Here is a 20,579-nt window from a genome sequence, read left to right as displayed (position 1 = left end):
CTGAAATGATAATGTAAGTTAATAGGAAAAAGGAACTCATTCTAAAAAAAATCTGGTTTATATGTGACTTTTCAGGAGTATACCTATCACGGGAAAGTCAGGTAAATGTATACACTCATATACCAGACTTCTATAGGAAATACAGTCCTGAACTGAAAATAAATTGACAAATAAGCTGCTTTTCCTTTCTTTCCTCCCAGAGCCAGGTCCTCATGCCTCAGAATGTTCCAGCATCCCAGCCACTGCACTCAGTCAGACCATGGGCTCATGTATTTTCAACTAGGCAACTTGAGCTGAAAGAAGCTTTCAATGGAGTCCAACAAAATCAGCACAGCCTTAGGCTGGATCTAGATGAGGCCCAACTAATGAAAATGATGGCGATTTTCTGAATACTCTAAACTTCTGGATTTTGAAAATGTCATTTGCTTCAGGTACAAAGATAATGACTGAATATTTAGCGCAACCCATTATCCTAAATATTTTAAACAATGCCTAAATCCATGACTTTCTTTAACTCCTGGCTTTGGCCATTTTTTTTTTAACACCTTTATTGGAGTATAATTACTTTACAATGTTGTGTTAGTTTCTGCTGTATAACAAAGTGAATCAGCATATACCCAGAGAAAACCATAATTCAAAAAGAGACATGCACCCCAATGTTCATTGCAGCTCTATTTACAATAATAGCCAGGACATGGAAGCAACCTAAGTGTCCATCGACAGATGAATGGATAAAGAAGATGTGGCACTCATATACAATGGACTATTACTCAGCTTTGGCCATTTTGAGCGGAACTGATCCATTAATTTATCCTAAAGTCAATTTGATTAAATAGCCAATCAATTCAGTTTAACATCTGGCTATTCCAATGAATGGACTAACTGATGAAACAGACCAATAACCTTGACAATGGATTTTGGAGACTGTAGGAAGTAGGAAGTCACCAGCTTCCCAATGTGGGACCACTTGCTATAAAGCAAGGGCTGAAGCAGACATGAGTGGAATAAAAGTGCCCTTTATTCTCTATAGGTGTCTCTGGGGCCCAGAGAGATGAACATCCTTTCCCTGGAGAAGCCTGGTTGCCTCATGGAGAATCCTGGCTGCGCACCAGCTCTCCCAGCTGCCCCTCACCCGCAGCCAGCCCGCAGGCACGCAGGTCCCTGTCAGCTCTAACAGAGGGTGGGGGCTGGTCAGGCCATTCATTGGTTCTGAAGTTTCTTCTACTTAAACCAATTTGTTAGGTGCTTCGTGATTTACGGCCACAGTGGAAAATGAGGCTGGGTATTGATTCTCGGCCTTTTCTATTGCAAATGGGTGCAATGTCTTATAGTATGTCAGAATAATAGCAGTGGGCACTCTATCAATGTCAAATGTTAAAAATGATCAGCTATTGTGATGTAGGAGATTAAATATGAAAGCGTGATGGGTATATAAAAGTGAAACGGCGATAATAAAGGGATTTTTATGTTCGGCTCATTGCTCCCTAGAACCCACCTGGGGAGCTAGTAGAACCTTTTGTGCTGATCAGTGACATATCACCATGGGCTAAGGGACGAGACAGGTGTGCCCCTCCCCAGGTGCTGCTGAGCCTGGCAAAGTGGAATGGGAGAACCCAGGTGAGGAGATCAGAGTTCACCAGGCCCTACCTTCCAGAGCTTGAGTGCAACTTCTAGGATGACTAGGAAGGAAAGGTACAAGGCAACCAAAAGCCAATCAGAAAGGCCGGAGGTCACTATATCCCTTCTTATTTTCTCCTGCGGTGATGGCTCAATCTTTAAAGTCAGCCAAGAGAATTTGTCCTCTTCTTTAAGGTCTCTGGAGAGATGGCAATCCCATTTTGTGCAACCACAGAAAGTTACAACTGGAATAGATCTCATAGGTCACCTTGCATAGTCAACTTTCCCTTTTAAAATTCAGGGAACTGAGGCCCAGAGAAATAGAGATATGTCCAAGGTCACACAGGCAATGAGTGCCAGAGTTGGACCAAACCCAGGTCCAGGCTGGAAATCTCCTCACCGTCTGTCCTCATCTGCCATATGTGTCTGATGCCATCATGTCCTCTAGATCAGCACTGCCCAACAGAAATATAATGAAAGCCCTATCCGTGGCTTTAAATATTCTAGTAGCCACATTAAAAAAGTGATAAGAAATAGGTGAAATTAATCTTAAGGTATTTTATTTAACCTCACATATTTTAAATATCATTCTTTCAACATGTAATCAATATAAAAATTATTGATGTATTTTACATTATTTGTTTCACACTAAGTGTCTGGGTGTATTTTATAATTGCGGCACGTGTCGGGTTGTACTAGCACATTAAGTGCTCCATAGCTTCATGGGCTAGTGGCCTCAGCTCTAAATGGCGTTGTCTGGGGCCTGGGGAATGTATCCATATCCCCTAGGGAGGTATGTAGGGCCTAGAGGAAGGCATGTGTACTTTGAAAAAGCAAATAAATACTACAATACACTTGGAAATTTTTTTTAAAAACTCATTTATAAGCACAAACTACAGACCATAAACCTTGGCAAAATCTTAGTGAGGTCACATTGAAGACAGACTGTCAGTCACATATGGGACTTTTCAGGGAGGTATGGAAAGTATATTTGAATTTCTGGACATTGTAAGGGGCCTGGGAAATTTTTTATGTTTGCCAAAAACAGACATGAATTTACAAAGACTAAGAAATGGACTAGCCTTCTGGGGCAGAGCAATTTCTCAGATGATGTTGTCATCAGCATATAAGTTACCAAACTCATTTTCTGAGAGAAAAACCAAGTTTGAGACCTGCAGAGTGTCATGCAGAGGTTGAATTAAGCCTTAGACTTTATGTCAGAGACCAGGGAACCCTTGAAGCATCCATCTGCCTGAGTCACCGATGCCCCTTTCTCAAGCACACAGTGGAATGGCAACCTTGCCAGGCATGCCATTTGCAGATGGGTCCATCCATGGCCTGGAATGTCCACTGGGTACACCCAGGGTTGGGGGAAGGAGAAGTCATGGTCCCCAGCTTCAACCTGGAGATCAGCCCATGGCCAGCAGGTGGGGAGGCAGGAGCTGGGGGAGAGTGGCGATCAGGGTACCACGCAGCTGCCTCCATGTTGCCATTCCTGAGAGCAAGCCGACCATATAGTGCACACAAAGCCAGCCTGAGAACTAACACCAGGTCCCTTTCAGCCAGAGACAGGTTGTCACTCTGACAGCTATCAAACCAATCAGAAGGGTAAATTAAGGTGTCCTTCTTTTTATTTTTTTTGGAGGGGTAAGGGGTAGTTAAAATGCTGATCTCCAAGTGACAGTTTTCTGAGCTGAGAGTGAACTGTCACTGCTGCCATCCTCACTCTGGAGGCTCTCAGGAGGAGCATGTCAGGGAAACCAGCAGGCTCCTTACAGACCTGCTTGCTCCCTAAGGGCCTCCAGGCACAAGTCACGCTGTATGATCTGCCCCTTGGGACCCAGAAGGGGAAAGTGCCAGTCTCCACCCGTTCCCACTGCACTGGGAGCCAGGGATCAACTTTCCACTTTTGGGGGAGAAACTCCTCCTTTTCGCCTTAATTGCAGCCTTAATAATTAAGTGGGTGCTTTAATGATGTGGGCGTCTCATTACAGAGTGACACTGGAAACGCACGCACACAAAGGCACACACCTTCATGCATACACGTGTGTTCTGGAAGCCAGGCATTATATCATTTTTAAAAAATTATCATAAGCAAAAATTTTAAATAAAAAACAACAAGGGATGCATGTGTGCTTAATTACAAGAGAACTTTATTAGCTGGCACTAATTAAAGCATGTTATGAAGTCTGACAAATGCCTAAAATAGTTTTGACGCAAGTAATTTGTTTACGACTAGAACTTGGTGGAAAAGTTCAAGCAATTTTATTTTTGCCTGGGTAGCACCGCAATGTCTGGGGGATAATTAACGATTAGTGGTTTAATGGCAGAGGCACATTCATTATCCCGCTTTCTGACTCCTGCCAAGACATTCAAGTGGAGTGATCAAGCCCATTCCGCCTCCATCTACCTGACAGCTGACCTCCCGCTGGCAGCTGAACCCATTTCACAGATGGGATTTCCAGAAGCCAAATGCCTGCTCTCTGGTCCATCCAAGATCTCAGATGTGTTCAAGACGGACCCTTCCCACTCCTCACGGAAGAGGGGAATTTTCTAGTCGGCATGTTCTTTGTAAGCCCTTCCTTTTGTGGGTGTCCCTGGCCGGTGAACAGGCACTATTATGAGTGTGCTGTTTTGACTCTCTCCCAGGAGCTCTGAGGCCGACCCGGAGAACAGCAACTCCATTCCGAAGCTAGGAAGGCCTTCGCTGGCCCCCTCACAGGTCCTTGACTGTTGGCCACCTCGTCTGTTCTTCCTTCTCCTCACACCACCAGGGCGAGGACAGAGCTATGCGAATATCCACACACTAAGCTGTCCACACATACAATCAGAAAAAGCCTCAGAGTTTAACCCCAAGTCATCATTTTTTAAAACGGAAGTATAGTTGATTTACAATGTTGTGTTAGTTTCAGGAGAGTACAAAGTTAGTTTCAGGTGTTAGTTTCAGGTGTAGCACAAAGTATTCTTTTTCAGATGCTTTTCCATGATAGGTTATTACAAGATATTGAGTATAGCTCCCTGTGCTATCCAGTAGGTCCTTGTTGTTTATCTATTTTATATGTAGTAATGTGTATCTGTTAATCCCAAACTCCTAATTTATCCCTCCCCCCCACAACCCCAAATCATCTTAATTGTCTGCGCAAGCAGGAATATATGCTCCCAGTACCACTCTTTGCATTGGTTTTTTTTTTTTTTAATTATTTTTATTTATTTTTGGCTGTGTTGGGTCTTCGTTTCTGTGCGAGGGCTTTCTCCAGTTGCGGCGAGCGGGGGCTACTCTTCATCGCAGTGCGCAGGCCTCTCACTATCGCGGCCTCTCTTGCTGCGGAGCACAGGCTCCAGACGCGCAGGCTCGGTAGCTGTGGCTCACGGGCCCAGCTGCTCCGCGGCATGTGGGATCTTCCCAGACCAGGGCTCGAACCCGTGTCCCCTGCGTTGGCAGGCAGATTCTCAACCACTGCGCCACCAGGGAAGCCCTTTGCATTGGTTTTTATGTCTACCCAGAATGGTTCAATGCCCTGCTCTGAGCAACATGCTTTTTAGGGGGCAGGGGAATGGACTAATTGACCTCCTGGGGCTCCATCTAGTCTGTAAATCTGAAACAAGGAAAGGTCACTTCTTAGTCAACTCTGTGGCTTGCCTCCCACTGTTCTTAAGCTAGGCATACTTCCTGGAGGCAAGAAGACAGACTTGGAAGAAGATAGTAGTCAAGAACATTCTCTACTTCGTCACACAGACCCGCAGAGGATTCCCCCTCTTTCTCCTTTTTTTTTTTTTTTTTTTTTCCTTTTTCTTAAACCAAAGTTTGAAGCTAAATCCACTGTGGGCTTAAGGAGGCACTTTAAACTTCACTCGCTTCAGAGTTTAAATGGGAAGACTTGACAGGTATGCTAATGCTCTTCTATTAAGTCTGCAGAAAATGACATTAAAGGTATTGGTTAAAGACACGGCTCAGTGTTTGAGCAATTTAATGAAGTGTTACACACAAGCTGACCTTGTAGAGGGAGAAGCTCACGGCTCTCTCCGCGTTTCGGGAGGCCCTGGCCACTCTGTTTGACATCTGAGCTTAACACCAACCCCAGACTCATTACTGTCTTCGAGGTTCTGGGAACCGCCGAGGGGGAGACCAGCCTTTGCTTGTAAAGTCCAGTGACAGCAATGAGAGGTAAAAATAGTGGCTTCTGATCCTCCGCTGCGTGAAGCCAGAGGTGCCGATTTGAATGACATGTTCGGTTTTCATAAACATGGGCCGTGGTCCCCTGGAGGAGTCTGAACAGGGGAAAGGAGGGGCTCCTAGAGCAGGCAAGGTGGACGGGGTCAGCCGTGTGTAAAGGCCAGAGCTTCCTATGGCATCTGAACGCCAGGTGAGCTGGTGGATCTCAGAAAGGGGGGGGGGGGGTCTCTGCCAGTAGAGCAGGCAGCCCCACAGGGAGTCCAGGTCAAGGTTCCCTGAGCATGCAGCAGCACTAGAAAATGTGAACCCCTACAAAAGGGCAGGTTCCCCAGACTCCTACAGCAACCTCATTTCTTCACCAACTCATTCATTCATCATGAGTTTTTGAGCACCTGTTGTGTATCACGTCTCTCTCCAACTGCCCCCGATTCACTATGTTCCAGCCATGCTATGGTCTGCCAATTCCTAGAACGTTCAAAACTCCTCCCTACCACAGGGCCTTTGCACATACTTTCCCCTCTGCCTGCAATACTCTTCTGAGGTTTTCATAAAGGTAGCCACTTCAATCCATCCGATATCAGCTTACACATATTCTTACCAGAGGGGCAGATGGGTTTAGAGAAGTATAAGGCCCACAGGTCTTGCTTGGTACATAATAATTAATAATTGTTATTATATTTATTAGACTTATGATCCCTTGCTTTTGAGTGGCTCATTATACCTTTCAAAGTTCCCTCATATGTTATCCATTTGGGGATTCCCCCAACCTCCTAAGTCAGAGGATTTGCTGGCTATTCTTATGTTGGTACAGGTTGCCTGAGGCCATCAGAAACTGTGGGTGTCCAAGGCAACTGTGCTGAACCCAGACCAGGATCCAAGTCATCTGAGTTTCCATTGCTGCAAATGGTCCACATATCTCTCTCTGTCGACAAAGTGGACACACATGTAAGGGCCAGGCCTGGAAAGCAACCCTCAGAACCCTTCAGCATGGGAAGACGTGACAGGTGAATGAGCCGTGATTCCTGCGTCAGGCACGGTGCTGGCAGGGCGGACACACAGAGGGCAGCCCTGCCCTTAGGAACCTGTGCCCCCGGCCTGAGGGGCAATGAGAGGAGCCTTTGACACGTCCCTTCTGCTCTCTCCTATCTCTCCTTCCCTTCCCTCTGCCCCCCTTAGCCTGTGCTCAGAGCTGCCACGTTTCCCCTGCTGTAGTCAAGCTGGCTTGTTCAAGCAGAATTCTTTGGAGGAAGAGCCCGGTCCAGGTTTTCTAGGAGAGAAATTCATCCATCAGTGAACATCTGTTGAGCATGACCTCTGTGCCCTCCCCTCTGTTCAAGCTCTAAAGATAATGCCGGACGTTATTGAGCTCTTGCCCACGCAGGTTCTGCTGCCTTCCTCCACCCTCACAGCAATCCTAGGAGAGAGGGCCAACCATGTCCCCATCTTGCAGGTGAGGAAACTGGGATTGGAGAGGTAAATAATGTGTCTGATATCACACGGTAACAGCTGATACAAGCTGGCTGTGAACTCGGGGTTATCTGACTCAGGGTTGCCCAGAGGGCTCTGTGCAGTTGTAGTTGGTGAGAATGGTGCCCCCTAGAGGTGTGGGTGCACAAGATGGGCAGCTGCGCACAGAGGTGCTGGCCAAGGGCTTAACCATCACAAGATTCTCCTGCTTATGATTCCCTTACAAAGCCACCAGACGACAGTACAGGGGGCACCTCCTCTACTGCTGGGCTGTGTGGCACCTTCAGAAAAGAGGGATCTTTGGGGTTGGAGCAGTCTCAGGGGGCTTCATAGAGAAAGCAGAGTTTGAGATGCCAGATCTCAGATGGCCAGGACTCGCCCTGCACTTCACAAAGGCCTAATGGTAAAGAAATCCTCTCCATTAACATGAATAATTTCGTGCCTGGCCCTATTGTGGGTATGTTACATTATTATCTCATTTAATTTTTTAATTGACATACAGCACTGTATAAGTTTAAGGTGTACAACATAATGATTTGACTTACATACATCATGAAATGATTATCACAATAGGTTTGTTGTGTGTATATCATTTCATATATATACAACATTAAAGAAATAGAAAAATATATTTTCTCCTTGTGACTAGCACTCTTAGTTACTCTCTTAACTTTCACATGTAACATACAGCAGTATCTTAATTATAGGCATCATGTCGTGCATTACATCCCTAGTACTTATTTATCTTACAACTGGAAGTTGGTACCTTTTGACTGCCTTCATCCAATTCCCCGTCCCCCAACTCCTACCTCTGGTAACCACAAATCTGATCTCTTTTTCTATAAGTTCGTTTGGATGTTAGTTCATTTTTTGTTGAAGTATAACTGACCTACAACACTATGTTAATTCCTGGTATACAACATAGTGATTCGATATTTCTATACATTTCAAAATGATCGCCATGATAATCTAGTTGCCATCTGTCACCATACATAGATCTTACAGAATTATGGACTATATTCCCCACATTGTACATTTCATACCCACAACTCATTTATTTTGTTCATGATGACCCTGTGAGGTAGGTAAGTGAAGACCTGAGACTCTGATCTTTCCTCTGCTGTTCCGACTCCTGTCCACTGTGATCTGGTGGAAAGAATAAGGACTTTGGGTCTTGCAGATGCACATCCAAAGCCTGTAGGATGCTGTGCTGTGCAATCCCAGGCAGGGTGTGAGGGAAGGTGTGTATAAGAACAGTATAAACATGGTTGAAACACACACACATACACACACATAGGCTAACAAATGGTCTTAGAGTTGGACTATTGAACATGATAAAATGTTGACTTGAGTGTTCTAACTGGACCCTAAGTAGCTGGTGAGGCTTTCAAGGACTTCATGTAGGGGTCAAACAAGCAGGTTTCAGCCCCAGATACCGGTTCAAATCCCCACTCCACTACCTACAAGCTGCATGACCTTGGGCAAGTTCAATCACTGTAGCTCTGAAATGAGGACAACACAGCATCTCCTCCTGGGGTTGTTGTGAGGATTAGGAGTAACACCATCAAAGTGCTTGCAGCTCTGCCTGCCCTCCCGTGGTGCGTGATGTGTTGGCTACTCTTAACAATTCACTGAGTCTTCCCATTGAACACCTATCCTGTACCAAACCCTGTGGGAAATACAAAAAAGAAGTAGGCCTAGTCTTAGCCTTGGGTGTGTATTCAAATAACTAATTCATCCCAGAAGGGGATCAGGTGCTGTTTCTGAAGTGCAAGTAAAGCATTTCTAGAAAGAGATCAGTCCTGACTGGGTGGGGAGAAAAACGGTGAGCTGGAGCTTGGGGAACGGGCAGGGTTTTAATAGATGGAGAAACCAGCAAGCAGGTTACTGTTCTTACCACATCCATCAGGCATCAGCTAGTGGGGTGTCTGATGCACCCAGGTGATGCCTGCTAAGAAGAAAAAGAAGTCAGTTAAACGGGTAAACTAGCATCGCCCCCTAACATAGCGTAACTCTCCATCCTAGTCCCAGTAAAGATCTCTCTGGCATGTTCATGGACACAAGCGCATTCCTGTTTACTTTTCATTTTGGAGCCCCTGTGCAGACCCAGCCTTACCCCACTCTATCCAGGACTTTATGCAAAGGGAAGGGCTAAACCAACACTGAATGGCACCCACGCTCTTAGCTTTGAGTCAGGCATGATTAGAAATAGGACTGAAGGGGAAAGATTCTCGGAAAGACAGCGTGAGGTGGAAGCCTGGGGCCCAGCCCTTAATCCCATGGTGCTTCTTAGACTAGGACACCCCTTCCCTTTCCCCCCAAACCTTTCTTTTTTTTAAATTGAAGTATAGTTGATTTACAATGTTTCAGATGTACAGAAAAGTGATTCATTTATACATATATATATTCTTTTTCAGATTCTTTTCCATTATAGGTTATTACAAGATATTGAATATAGTTCCCTGTGCTATTTAGTAGGTCCTTGTTGATTATCTATTTTACGTATAGTAGTATCTGTTAATCCCCAATCCCTAATTTATCCCTCCCCCGACCTTTCCCCTTTGGTAACTATAAGTTTGTTTTCTATGTCTGTGAGTCTATTTCTGTTTTGTAAATAAGTTCATTTGCATCATCTTTTTAGATTCCACATATAAGTCATATTACATGGCATTTGTCTTCCTCTGACTTACTTTACTCAGTATGATAATCTCTAGGTCCATCCATGTTGCTGCAAATGGCATTATTTCATTCCCCCTCCAACCATCCTTTACTTTTTCTTTTTTTTTTTTTTCCTTTTCTTGTCTTCTTCCTTCCTTTGCTTTCCTTCCCTCCCTCCAGCCTTCTCTCCCTCCTTCCCTTCTTTCTGGCTGGGTGCTAGTTTTGGAATTGAATTAAGAACCCCTTCTGCCTCCTACAGACATACACTCTAGCATCTTCGTCCCCAACCCACGTCATGAGCCAAAGACTCAGCTTCTTTTTTTCCTGGAAGGTGGACAGGTGATTCAGCTGGGGGAAGAGAAGAGACAGAAAGAGCAGCAGAAATAATCGTCAGGCCAGGAGGTAGCCTCGTCTCCTAAGGAGGAAAATCAACCCAGGAAAGAATTCACTCACAAACCTTTTGAAGGGACATGGAGGAAAGTGGAGAGATTTTTTTCCCTTCTCTTTCAGGAAAAAAGCTTTTAAAATAAATAGCTGACAGCGTCTCTTATTTGAGTAATTCTCTGCTGGTTATAAATGTGCCACTCTAGAATGCTTTATTTAGAAGTTTAAAAAAAAAATGTATTCTCCAGAAGAGGGCTCAGCAACACCCAGGAGAGCAAGTCTCACCCTCCCCTGGCCCTCCCGATGCCCAGCTTTGGACATTCATGTATTTGCCTATAATCTGATCTAGTTTATAATTTTTTTTTTTTTTTTTAAAAAGGAGAGACAGCTGGTTCTCCCACACACATCTGACATTTTCCTTTATGCCTGGTTTAACTTTTTTATGACAGCCTGGATTCACTCCATTGGAGAATTTCTCTCTTCAGATGAGCTTTGTGTTTTATGTTTGAAAATTTTTCTTTAGACAAACCTAGTAATTTTTCAAGTGAAAATGTGTACACTTGAAGCACTTAGGAAGTTTCAGGATCCATCTGATCGACACAGAAATCTGAGGTTATTCAGGCTAAAGTCCCCATATCTAGCTGCACTCTTAAAAAAGTAATAAAAAGCAAGTGATATATTTTAACTTGTTTTTTAAGCAAAAACCTCCAGACTGTCAGTTCCTAAGTAATTGATTAGTACCTCTGCACACTTCCCACTTTTTCCCTGTGAATACAGGTACGAGGCTGCTCTTGGAGTGTACCAGGTACTCGTCTTGGAGTGGGGAAGGAAGATAGGCCAACTCAGTGTCCTTTCTCTTCCCAGTGGGGAGATCAATCTTTCCTCTGGTGGCTCATGTCTGCTGCTTCCCAAGCCAGGGGCTCTTTGCTGGGTCCATGTCCAGAACTTACACGGTGTCCTAGAAACACGTAGACTTTGGGAGTCCAGCACCCAACCTTGAACTTGACTTGCGTTTTACTGACTGAATCACCTGAGAATGCCTGCTTGAGCTCTCTGTGTCTCTGATTTATCCATCTGTAAAAAGGAGTTACTCAAACTCTCTACACTACACGTGGTACTAAGTGAGATCATACGTGTGCTTGGTAAACAGGCCATCTCTGTGTGATTTTATTTGTTGGTTTAACTTGGAGGGAAACCAGCTTGCTTAACAGCCCACACCCTTCAGACCCTTTGGTGATCCAGCCAGAGGCAGAATGTCCAGTTCAACCTCTCATTCCTACCTCATCATGCCCTGATTTACAGGGTTAAGGTAAATATACGTGGATAACAAAAAGACGCCCTCTGCACGCTTGGCCTTCCCCTGAACCCACCTGCTCTGAGGTTCAGGGGCATCTATGACCCATGAGAACTGCATTCCTTGATCGAACTACACCTTTTGATTTGGGCACCCTGATACCATATAAGTAAACCCATCCATCAGTGTAGTATGGGTCCTTTTCTCTCTAGTTGTGCTCAAAGTGTGGTCCCTAGACCAACAGCATTGGCATCGCCTGGGAGCTTGTGAGAGGTGCAGAATCCCAGACTCCCACCCCAGGCCTACCGAATCATAATCTGCATATCAACAAGACCCCAGGGAATTCGTACGCACCTCAGTTTGAGGAGCACAGCCCCAGAGCACGGTAATATTGCAGGAGTGCAAGCTTCAGCCAAGGAAGGACCTTCCATCCCTCATATCCCGCTGCTGGGGACCTGGAGCACCTAACCCATAAAGTGTTGCCAGACAGACACCAGCTCCTACAGTGGTTGCCTGGTCACTGGAGACTCTTCAGCCTCTTTTCCTTTTTCTCCTCTAACACTTGCTACCACAAGGCACAAGGTTTGGGTAGACTCAGATATTCAAGGGCTGAGACTAAAGATGGAAGGTTCAGCTGAGTTCTGAACTGAGAGTATTACCAAGATTCCTTCCATCTCTACTGCACTTAATGTTTTGCATATATCACATCGCTTGATCGTCTGAGTACCTGGATGGGGGAAGGGGCAGGTAGGTCTTCAAAGAAGGGAAAGAATCTGCTCCATCCACTCATGAGTTGATGGTAGGATGGGGGCTAGAACTCTGTCTGGTCTGCATAGTGATTTACAAATGTGTGCCCCTTAGATGAAGCCTGGATAGAATTTGAAGGGCTTCTGCAACTAAGGGATCGGTGAATTCTAGAGATATCGGACAGAGGTTTGCAGCCCAATCGATACTAAATCCATTAATTTAGCCTTCCAAATAGCCCTGTCCACTCACCCAGGGCTAGAGACTCAACTCCCGGAGTGGAGTCAAAACTGCAGATACCACTCGCCAATCAGCCTGCAGCATTGATTGAACGCCCACTGTGGGCAGCACATCATGCCAGGCCCGCGGGGAAGTGGGCGAGGAGCACAACAAAGAAATGTGCTTTGGGAGACATGAAGGAGGACAGTGTCCAAAATGCTGTTCAGTGTTCTGTAGAGAGAGATATGTCCAGTAAACGTTTACTTGAGTTTTGTGCCAGCAAAAATAAACTCTCTCCACAGTTGAGTTTGTATGCTTTTTTTTGTTAGAAAATAAAAAAACACTGTATAGCTCAATGAATATCCCTCTTTTGCCTCAGCTGCCAGAAAACCCAGAGTAATTCTGCCCAAATCGTGTAATCGACTCATTTCAGAAGCCTGAGCGTGTCTACTGCTTCTGCGCTCTTTCAATAGTCTCTCTTACTTTTTGTTTTGTGTTTTGGGGTGAAAATCACTTTGAATCCTTTTCTGGTAATAGATAGGACTCAAACGCTCACACACAACTCTGAGGCGTTTCCCACTTGGTTTCAGGTGGTGGAGGAAAGGCATGCATTATCTTCATGAGGTGTCTTATGAGGGGACTAGACGCCCCGACTTACAATTGAGAGTCTGGGGTCTCAGGTATCCCACTGATTTGAGGGGTGATGTTGCACAAATCATTTTACCTCTCTGGGCCACAATTTCCTCATGCACAAATGGGGAGGTGAGACTGGCTCCAAAATTCCACCAAGAGAAAAAGGGAAACAACAAAAGAACAGGCACAAAGTAGTAGAAATGCAGAGAATGGATGGCATGAGCATCGTTGGGTGTTGTGTCCCAGAAGGAAGCTCTGCTGAAGCTTTGAACCAGGTGTGGAAGCCAAACATTAGTGTACGTGTCTCCATTGGGCGTGAGGGGACAGAGGCAAGAGGCTATTCAGGTTGTAGCCGATAAAGGGGAAAATGGCCACAAATTCCTCCCCTCTGGCCTCGTTTGCAGAGGTGGAATCCTGGAGGCTATTTCTCCACTCCTTGACCTGAATAGGCCATATGACTTTCTTTGGCCAATGGGACATTAGCAAATATGACCTAAATAGGACCAGATCTGTGCTTTCGGAACCCAGCTACCTGAAGCTTTTGGAACCTGGCTACCTGAGCTAGCTGCTAGATTATGAGAGGCACATTGACCCTTACTGTCATAACCAACCATCCAAAGTGTGACTGGGGCCATAAATCAGCCCCCAGACAGCCCATCTGCACAACACTGAGCCCAGTTGAGATCAGCCTAGCCCAGCCCACATCAGAATTGTCCAAGAGAATCGTGATCTAAAGAAATGATGGTTGTTTCAAACCACTAAGTATTAGGGTGGTTTATTTATTATACAGCAAAGGCGAACTGGTAATACCAGATGGGAGGTCAGGTCTATTTGAAGACATGAGAATTGGAACCAGCAAATCCCAGTTGGGGACCCTGCTGGAGATAGAAGATAGCTGGGGCCTTTTTCTCTACATTTGTATAGCTGGATGACTTCACACCCTCCCAACCCTTATCCCTGTCACCACTGTCCTTTTTTCTCTCTTCATCCATCATGCTTCCAGCAGAGGCAGGAAGCAGGCGTTCTCATTCTTGGCTCCTCACATCAGCTAAAGGGAGAGAGGATTAGCTGTGGTAGACCAGACAGGGGAGCAGGAAGCCTGATAATTAACCCATCCTCCTACATACCCTGGCTTCCAACAAAAGGAGCTGTACAAATGGACCCAACGAAATCATCAGCGCTAATCTCCCAGCCCCTCCTTAATGCTCTCCCTCTGTTGGCCAGCACCCGGCAGGGCCTGTTAAGCCATCACATTCTCCCCCCTCCACCCCCAGCCCTGTCCCCACTCTCCTTTTCTCTCTTTCTCAAGTTGTTACCGCACAGGCATCACAGAAGGAATCAAACAGGGACAGGTTCTATTGTTCAGCAGAGGCAAGAAAAAAAAATAATCAAAAAAGCAGGGGACTTAAAAAAGACCAGAATTATTTCTCAAATAGAATGGAAAAATCTAACATGCCTTATCACTACGGAGAACAAGCACTGTGCAAACGCCCAGGCCTCTGACTGGCATGCTGGTTGTTTTGAATAGACGCATGACATTGTCAAAGAAACTGCCATTGTGTTGTTGAAAGGCACTTGCAACATTGCATAAAAATCAGGCGTTCGTGTCACCCTCAGACTAGTCAAAGCTGCTGTTTTTTCTTTCTTTCTTTCTTTTTGAAAGAAGAAAGAAGGAAAATAAGAAATGTCCCTAGAATAAGACCTTCAAAGCCAGATAAACGTTATTTCTGAAAGACATCGGAAACTGGGCACCCAAGCAAAGCCATCAACTAAAGAGGTATTCTATTTGGAAAAGAGGCTGGTAGGGCAATGAGGAGGTAAGAGGCTGGTGTAGGGCTACAGTCATGGATTTTTTCAGAGATTGAATTCTTCAGGCTTGACTTGCTGTCCAATCCTTCTGGAATTGGCCAATCCTCTTGCTGGCACCTCTCTTCTCTATTACTTCCATTGTGAACGGTTAAGTAATTTATGCATGTTGTTTTCCAAGACCCCTATAGAGTCTTTCTCAACTCTTTCCCTTCTCAGTGAGGACATGAAATTTCAGATTCTTGGAATTCCAAAGGGATCTGAATTCATCTCCAGGGACCGTGCTTGTCTCCGTCCACTCTTCAACCACACCGGGAAACTCAAAGAGAGCTGACCAGGGCTCTTCCTCGGGCTCAACTCTTCATTGCAAATAGCCTGCAGCTTTCACAGTTTGCCCGGAGCAATCAACGATGACTGTAGGTAAAGGGTTTGATGTTCTCCAGGTGAAACAGATAAATTTTATTCCGCGGACTAGAGATGCTGGAACTTGGAAAAGTCATCAGAGAGGGGCATGATATGTTCTGTCTGGTCATCGCGTTGAGAGACAACTTTTCCAGTTTCCTTACCGCAGGAGAAAGTGAGCTTCAGGGGCCTATGAAGAAGGTGAGAGATTTGTACACGCACATAAAGCCGGTACAGGGTTCTAATCGATTGCTGTCCCTTACAGTTCCACAGATTTAACCTTTAAGAAGAGGGAAGAATTGAACTCTAATATTGATTTGACTTCCTGTGTGCCCATGGGAAGGGACCAGGCTGGGAAACTAGCTCTGGGTGGGCGTCTGGCTGATGAATGCTCCCTAATCGCAAGCTTTGATTAGTTCAGCTGCTTCTAGATTTCTGGCTGTTAACAAACGGCCCTTAGTCTGTGCCTGCTTCCTCTCACAAAGGGCTGGGTACAGGGAAAGAAGCTTGGACTGGAAGGGCGGGTCTCTACCCCCTGTCTGACACATGCTCTTGGGTTGGCCACTTACCCACTTTAAGTCTTAGCTTCTTCATAGGTAAAATTTACTTTATTTATTTATTAGTGTCCCACTTGTTCCAGAACCGATTTAAGGTGGCTTATCTGTAAAATGAAGGGATTAGACTAGATGATCCCTTCTAAGGTATGCTCCCAACACTAGGAAGCTCAGACAGTGTTGCCTGCCACTTGAATTTGCAGACTCTGCAGTTCAATTCCAAGTCAGAGGGATGCCAGCTGCCCCTTGAGTGTGAGTGATTCATAGTCACAGAGGGACTGTGGGACTGATTGGGGAGATGTGTGCTTTGCGCTATGGTAACAATTTATACTTAGGGTTTCACACCAGCAAACCGAATTCTGGGTACTAACAAATTTCATATTCACACACCTTTAATAGCAAAGCATTTCTGTACGGAAGCAATTTCCAAACATGTCCCTACAAAGCACAATTCATTTTTAAATACTCAACAGAATAATCCAGAGCCTGACCAACTCTCAGGCCTGTGGAGTCTCTTTATGACATCCTGCAACTCTGCCTCACCCACAGGTCACAGGAGCTTTAAGTCTGAAGAGTCCATTTGGGGCACTTCATTCTAAGAAAGACCCTGGCAAATGGGACTTGGTGTTGAGGAGTATGACCAGGAAAAGAAAGGTCTGGAAAGAGTGCTTTATGAGGAATAATAGGAGAAGTGGGGATGTTTAGCTCGGAAAAGAGACTTCCCAAGTTTGCAGAGTTGCCGTGATGAAGAGGGGCCTGTGGGGGCCACTGTGGAACAGCTGCCCATCAGTGGGATGGGGAATCTTAGGAGGTGGTGAGCTAGCAGCACTACAAGTGTCAACCAGAGGCGGGGTGAGGGTGCCACAGGAGGAATGAATGCCTCATTTGGTCCAATTTAGCAAACGCTTGCTGAGTGTCTACTAGGAAGCCAGCTCTGCCATGAGGTAGGTACAGTGGAAGATACAAAAGCGAACCCTGCACTATTAATTAGAATTCTCCTGGTTACAAGTAGCACAAACCAACTGGAGATCTTAGTCAAAAATTTATTTATTTATTATAAAGCATTTATTATAAAGACACGGGGATGATCTTTATACAAAGGTACAGAGGTGTCACTGAAACAAGCCAGACTCAGGTCTTCAAACACCAGCAAGATTCCTATCTGTGCTCCCTTCTGCATGTCTTTTCATTCCTCTTCTCTCTCCCTCTTTGAGGAACCAGCTTTGTCTGCTTCTCAGGTCCACTTAATTGAAAATATGGCAGTTGACATGACCCAGGTCTAACTTCCTGTCTCTCCCAGGTCCTCATTTTTGACAAAAATACACTAATTGGTCCAATTTGGGTCAGTTGCCCAGGTACTCACTATTGACAAGCACGGTTCCTGGAGGGCACTGCTGTCACGTATGGGTTGGGCTTGAGTCGGAGAGTTGCCAGAAAGGAGTACAGATTAGAAAAGAAAGTAAAGAATGTCCACTATAAAGGCACAGTTCTTGGACTCAAGGAGATTGTAGTCCAGAAGGGAAAGCCAACATATCAACCATGAACTCTAATCTAGGATCGACTGTGATGCATGCTGGAACAGAGATGTCTGGTCCAGACAGGCACAGAGGGAAGAAATCTGACAGGCAGAACCAGAAGGCTTCATGGCAGAGATAGCATTCCAGCAGGGCTGATGGTCTTCTTTTGTTGCTGTTGGTGGTAATGAATTTTTAATTTCACAAGTAGTAAATAAATACATTCTTCTTATTGAAAAAATTTACCATCTCCTCATGGCTAATCATGAGATATATCCTTTTAGACTATGTCCATAAATTTACATTGATGTAGACATCGTGTATAAAAATATACGTGATTTACATATGTTTTACATGTGTAAATAAAATACTATGCATATTATGTTACAACTTCCATCTTTAACTCAATAATACTTCTTGAAGAACTACCCATAATACTACCTATTAGAATTTATTCTATTCTTTTAAACTAATGCATATTATTCGGTCATATGACTACAATTCAACTTATTTGACTGTAATGCAATTTATCTATTCCTCAGTTGATAGGAACCTGGGATTTTTTTCGTTTCTCACTGGGCATCTTTGTACATACCTCTTTATGCAATAGCACGAGTGTTTCTCTAGATACAGAGATGTGAAATTGCTGGGACATAGTACATGCACGCTGAAAATTTAATGGCAGTTGAAAAACTGGACTACAAAGCAGCTGTCCCAATTTATCCTCCATCATCAGTGTACGAGGGTGTGTTTCACAACACCACATTTTACAAGTATGTGCCATTCTTGTGGGTGACAAGGGGTAACTCGATGTTGCTTTGATATTCATTTCCCTGATTACTACTGTGCTGAACGTCTTCAGTTTGCCCTTCCGGTTCCACTCTCCACATTTCTCCACCCCATTCTCTAGGATGCTGGCCTGTAAGGACTACGTCAACAGGCTCTTTGCCAATAGAAGACTCAGAGGACAGGAGAAAAATGAAGTTAGGGAACTTATTCCCTCTCCTTCTCTGCCAGTTCCCAATGGCGTAGTGCACCCCACTACCCAAAGCCACAGTTCCTGTCACAAGCCCTCTCCATACAATTCTCCCAGGCTTCTACTCTTTCTCTTGTACCTTCAGGCCTTGGGGTGGTAACAGCTTCCTACATATCCAACCATCTATATCTTTGGTGTTACTTTGCTACTTGTTCTATCAATTACTGAGAAGTTGTTAAAAAAGCTATACTTGTGGATTTCTCTATTTCTCCCTTTAGATTTGTCAATTTTTACTTTCTGTATTTGAAACTCTGTTATTAGGTACATAGACATTTAAGATTATTAAGTTTTTTTAATGTATTGACCCATTATTTAATTTTTATTTCCAGTAATGTTTTGTTTTAGAATCTATTTTTTTCTGATAGAAATATAGCCACACCAGCTTTTTTATGCTTATTCTTTGCAGTTTACAGCTTTTATTTTTAACCTCTTTATGCTTTTATATTGAAATATTTTTAAACACCATACAGTTGGTTTTTTAATGCTTTTTTGGAGGGGGAGAATATACATGCTATTTATTGTGGTAAATATATATATATAACAGAAAATCTTTGTAATATAAAATTACTGGCCAAGGATACTGTACCATCCCTTGTTTGTTATTTAAGTCCAGTTCACACTTTGTAAATAGTTCTTTCATTAAACTTTCCTCAAATTGCCTACGTTTACCCTCTGTTTCCTGCTGGGTCTTTGAGTGATAAAAACCAGTGAGGCTGAGTATCTCTCCAGGTCTCTCTTGGTCGTATTAATGTCTTCTGTGACTTTCCTGTTCATATCTTCTGCCCACTGTCTCTTTCTTGTTAGAGTGACTCCTTGATTTGTAAGCAGTCTTCATATAACCTCGATACTAATAATCTATTGTCTGCTACATATGTTGAAAATATTTTTCTCAAGTCTGTATTTTGCTTTTCAAACTTTGTTCTTGGCATTTTTGTAACTAATAAGTTTCTATTTTTGATGTAGTTATATTTAGCAATATTTTCACTCTGTGTCAGGGGTCAGCCATTTCTGTAATTGGCCAGATAGTAAATATTTTGAGTTTTGTGAATTATCTGGTCTCTGTACTTAACACCACCACTGTAGCACAAATGCAGCCAGAGGCAATACATAAACGATGTGTCTCAATAATTTTTTTTATAAAAATAGGTGGTGAGCCAACCCTTGTTCTATATCTTTTGCATACTTTCATTTATTTAAGAAGACTCTTCTTACCCTAAGGTCATAAGCAAATTATTCTATTGTCTCTTCTAAATATTATAGATATTTTTATGTTTAGATTTTTAGGCTATTTGGAGTTGACTTTTGTGACTGGTAGAATCTAGCTCTATTTTTTTTCCTCAATGAATAGTTAATTGTCCCAGTCCAATTGATGTGAAATGCCACCTTTATTTACTCAAAAATATTTATTGTTTATTATGTGCCCAGCAAACATATGTATTTATTTCTGGACTCAGTATTCTAGTCTGTCAACCTGTTTGTCTATTTATGAGTCAATAGCACAGAATTTTACTGTTTTAAATACCATACATTTATAATATGTTTTGATATCTGAGAGGACAAATCCCCTTTCCTTTTTCTTTTAATTATCTTGCTTTTCTTGATAGTAATTTTTCAATCTGGATTTCAAAATTAGCTTGTCAAGTTCTATGAAAAATCTTGTTGGGGTCTTGATTGGGAGTGCATTAAATATTTATAGACCATTTGGGGAAGAACTGACTTCTTTGCAATATTGAATCTTATCAGGAACATGGTAAATGTCTCCATTTTCCAGGTTTCCTTTTATGACAGTAAAGCCTGAAATATTCTTAGGAGGAGACTGGATTCTCTGACGTGTCTGCCAGCTGTGTATCAGAATAGCCCCAGACTGATAGGTAGACTTTGCACCGTCTCAAACTTCCCTTCTCATTTTCTGGGACCCTCTAGAAAGTCAGTGTGAAGTTTACTGATGTGTCAGAAGAGACTTTCTTATTCTAGGATCATTCTGCATATCTAAGAAGCAGAGGTTCCTTTGGTACTCCAGGCCAGTTGGGCAAATACTTATTTTTATATTAAGTGTCAGGAGTCATGCAAAATCTTC

Source organism: Balaenoptera ricei, chromosome 8 (genome assembly GCF_028023285.1).
Source record: "Balaenoptera ricei isolate mBalRic1 chromosome 8, mBalRic1.hap2, whole genome shotgun sequence".
In the NCBI taxonomy this organism is placed as follows: domain Eukaryota; kingdom Metazoa; phylum Chordata; class Mammalia; order Artiodactyla; family Balaenopteridae; genus Balaenoptera; species Balaenoptera ricei.
The sequence above is the reverse complement of the archived record's forward strand: the minus strand, read 5'-3'. Positions refer to the sequence as shown.